We start from the raw sequence: 4,379 nt of genomic DNA on the forward strand, positions 1-4,379 counted from the left end.
GATTTAATTAGTTTAACAGTTCATAAAAAGGCGAGGAAAGCAATTAAACCATGGAAAAGGGATACATTACGACGCACCCTTGAGAGGTGCGTCACGGTTCTCAGAAAACTAGCCACTTTGACTTTGCTATTTCTCCTTTTATTTAACGAATCTCAAGTTATGGGACAGGATACGTTCTGTTCGATTTATGGATCGATTGCGACAGAACGCGTGATCAGTTTTGCAGCGTGAGGCTTAGGCTTAGGGGTTTAGAGTCAATACTCAGAATATAATTGTGTGTTGTGTGTCCTTTTCACGTCGAACTTAAGGCCCTATTTATAGAAAAGAGTTCGTGGAAAGATAGAATTGCAGAACTCTAATCCACGAGGAATTAGGAAAAAACACGTACCAGGTATTTTCAGCGCCCAGGCCTGGGCGCCGAAGATTTCGGCGCCTAGAGCCAGGCGTTGAAAATAGGGTTTGGGCTGTTTTTCTTAGTCAGATTCGGATTCCTAGAATCCGGAGTATTTGAGATTTAATTGAGTCCTTTAGTGCGTATTAACCTTGTGACGGGATGCGTTTGGGCCCGTTACGAACTCTAGGCTCGTTAGGATTAATACGTGACTCTTACTTTCGAATCATATTAGGAATAGGATTCTCTCGCAATTTCTATCTCATTTAGGATTTATGTTGGAGTGCAACACCTAATTCTGACAGGTTTCTATCTTTTATGACTTGCCACTTTTAACAACTACCCATTACGGCAGTTACTATTTTTAGCATGTTTCCATAAATAGCAGGTTTCTATAAATAGCAGGTTTCGGGTGAAATGAAAAGGGGTAATGAGATTCGTTATTTTATAGGAGATGCGTTGTCAAGTAGAGATTTACGTTTTCATCATCGAACCTTCCCTTTCGGGAATGGGGACAAAAGTAGTTGTCTACACACACTACTACAAAAATGTCATTTAATAGTGTTTCTTTTAATAGCGCTTTTGCCTATTCTGCTATTAAAAGTATGAAATATAGCATATTATAGCGCTTATAAAAAATGCGCTGTCATAACTACACATATTATAGCGCTTATCCAACGTGCGCTGTCAAAATCCATACGTATGATAGCGCTCGCAAAAAATGCTTTCAAATAATATAAGAACAAACTTTTGAAAATACACTCCCAGAATTAAAAGGCTGTTTAAAAAAATAAAATAAAATTATGAGTCGCAGACTTTTTTTCTCTCGATCATAACGCCCTTTCTTGTTATTTTTCACACCTCTCACCTCTCATCTCTCACCTACCTTCTCCGCTTCTTCTCTCCTCGACTCCTCTCACCGGCCGGCGAAAACCAATGGTCTGACACGGAAGGAAGTCTTAGGAAGCACTGATAGAGTATAAAACTAATCATGGGGCTTCAACCATTAGCTTAAGCTTTTGGTTGAGTTGGTCCTTTGACAAGCACAACAACAACTTTGTGTTCGTTCTTGTGGAAAATTTTGGAATTGAATTTTGGAAATTAGGATTTGTGAATTAGGAATTGGGGATTTGGGACTACGGAGGCATGGCCTCATAATCGATGGTAACAATATTCTTCCTCCTTTCTTTACTTTTCTACTATTTTCTGTTTGCTTTTTCTTCCAGAATCTCGAGCACCTGATGATTCGTTCCGTAATTGTATTTGTTGTAATTTATTGGAAATTTTGTTTGATGTTTTGGTTTTACGAGCTATTTTTCCGGTTAAAAAGTGGGTTTGATTGAATGTGATGCTCCAACTATAGTTGCGACTTACTGGAATTAGGTTTTGCGAGTTTGAGTGATAATTTATTTGTGAGAAATTGTGTTAATTTGGGGTTGAATTCTATTGAACTTTCTTAGTCAATGCTGAGATTGTTCTTGCGATTTGCAATTGTGCAGATTTCTCTTACACGCGTTGAGTGTGTGATGCTGATATCTGGAAAAAAAGAACAGAAAAAGTGTGTGATAATTACTTTTAATTTGTAGGTTTAGTGGATAAAACATCTGAATTAACTGTTTAATGTTGTTTGCCTTGAGATTGCAGAAATTGTTGAACTTGAAAAATCTCTGCAATGAAGGTAAATCAATTGCTTGTTATTTTTAAATGATTTTTATGTTAGATAGAACTTAAGTTTAGTGTTATGATTAAGTTTATAAAGCATAATGAGAATTCCGTTGATGGACTTTGCTCAGTTCAGTTTTTGTCTATAGAGTTTGCGAGCATTTGATTTCTTACCCCTGTGACAGAATAAGGGCAAAAAATGTAGTTTTCTTTTTCAATATTTGCATGAATTTGTAACCGTTGTGAATAACTACCCGGAACTACAAAATCTTTTCCCATGTTACAATAGGGATTCGGTAATTGATATGCATTTTCTAATCGTATTTCACAGTTTCACACTCAAAAGTCAAAACCCTTTAATGTATCTGTCCAGTGTTGAAAAGTTTTTCTCTTAACCTTGTTTAATCATTATGCTCTTTCTTTAATTTAAGGAGCTGAAATGTAGAAGAGTGAAGTTAATACTGAAAATTTTCATGTCTTGATCTTCCTCATCTCTCATTTTCTACATCAATCTCATGTTTAAAATTCATGGTCTTGTATAAATTTATATTTGCGTGTATCTTACCTGAAAGAGTTATTTTATGATCTTGCTAATTTTTCTCAAGAATTATCTACTCTACATGTCTCTCTGGGGGAAAAAAATTATAAGATTTCCAACATCAGATCAGATAAGGAGGCACAACTTGATAGCCCATGTATGATGTATCTAGTATCGGTCTCAAACGTTTCTCGTCAACTTTTGAGATATTTTATGTTATCAGAATCATGATCGGCCTATTACCGTGTTTAAAATTTTCTTAATTGTATGTAGGTCGCTTTGGTATCCTTCTCTTTCAACGCTTATTGGCATACAAAGACTGCATTAACGTTGTGCTACGTGGCTTCCTCTTGAAAATTATCTCCTTAAGCGCCATAATTGCAAGTAGACCTGGTTATTGGACAGGGTAGTCCAATGGACATAGGGTTAGGGTCAAGTTAATAGGGCTTTTATTGGGCATGACTCCTATTGGACAGGGCCTTTATTGCAAGGTACGCTTATCTTCGTTGTATAAAGATCATACTGATTTCATTAGTATCTTAGTTTAGGGTAGTAGGTTTTGGACCCAAGGAGCTGTAAACTGAGGCAGATACTAGTAAGCTAAAAGTTGAATGTTATATGTCCAAATTTTGTAATAAGTAAATGGCTAGCTGGTGTTTAAATAGGGATTCTTTACATAATCTTAATTTCAAGTCATAGTAGTTTTTGAATATTAATTTGTTTGGAATTATCTCCTATGAATTTCATAATTGATGTAAGGTGAAATGGATGCTAATGCTGCACATTCTAGAAACTATACCCACATAAGAGCTTTTTTTTTTGATAGAAATAAGACCTTTTTTTTTTGATAGAAATAAGAGCTTTTGGGGTGCTAATGTAACACACATTCTAAATAGTATAGACTGTCAGTTGGTTGTCATTATATTTAATACAAATATGTACGGACAACATAGCCTGATGTATTATGTAAGATTCTTATTGGATAGAACACCAATTGGTCATGTTGGGTTAAAAGTATTTTCTTATAAATTAACAGAAATTCTTCTATATAGTTCGTTTGTTGCAAAGATAATTGATGGAATCAATTAGAGTGAGAGAAGGCGAAGATCACTAGTTGGATTTAGGCTTTGCCTCACTAAATGAGAATGCAAAGGTGAGATGTCAGTCTCTCATGCACCCCTAAAAAATTAGTTTCATAAGATTTAGTGAAAAAGTGAAGAGTTGTCTACAAGTTGTATACCCTAAATAAATGTTGTCTTTCATTAATTTCAAGTTTCATAATATTTTCACTTAGGGTATACAAATTTCATTTAGGGAGTGAAAGTTGTCTCCTCATTCTGGTTTTCTTATCAACTTTTATTTGGGGTATACCCTAAATAGTGAAAAATAGTTGTCTTGTCTTATCTTCATGTATGGCACTTATTGTTTATCGTAATATTAATACTTTCGGTTTTTTTCCCTTCTAATATATGTATGAATTCTTATACCCCATTGTTTCGCAGTGCTTTTTAGATTGTCAGTTTCCAGGTTATGACAAAGAGCAGATGATGAAGTAAGAACCGAATGGGTGCGCCATGTTATGGAACAATTGTATAATCGCTAGGTTATGTTGAAGGAACCAACAAACATAAGACTATTAATTAATGTATTTTTCGTAGTTTAATGTTAAGAATTTTAGTTTAGATCTATGTAATCGGTTTTATTAGGGTGACAATTGCAAAAATTCTTTAAATTGAGGTTTGGAAATTACTTTTCAACTATTTACTATGCTTCAATATATGGTGTTAT

The 4,379-nt window shown here is 34.8% G+C and overlaps 1 long non-coding RNA gene across 2 annotated transcripts; it reads left to right on the plus strand.

The window, feature by feature from the left end:
• The first annotated feature begins 457 nt into the window (after positions 1–457).
• LOC110802492 (uncharacterized) lies at positions 458–4,351 on the plus strand. Of its 2 annotated transcripts, XR_002537196.2 has the most exons (4): positions 458–1,555; positions 2,036–2,069; positions 2,865–3,082; positions 4,094–4,351. It is a non-coding gene; the product is annotated as an uncharacterized lncRNA (long non-coding RNA). The 2 variants fall into 2 exon arrangements; XR_002537197.2 differs by lacking the exon at positions 2,036–2,069 and having other exon boundaries at positions 850–1,555.
• The last annotated feature ends 28 nt before the right edge of the window (positions 4,352–4,379 follow it).

This window comes from Spinacia oleracea, chromosome 4, assembly GCF_020520425.1.
Source record: "Spinacia oleracea cultivar Varoflay chromosome 4, BTI_SOV_V1, whole genome shotgun sequence".
Taxonomy (NCBI): domain Eukaryota; kingdom Viridiplantae; phylum Streptophyta; class Magnoliopsida; order Caryophyllales; family Amaranthaceae; genus Spinacia; species Spinacia oleracea.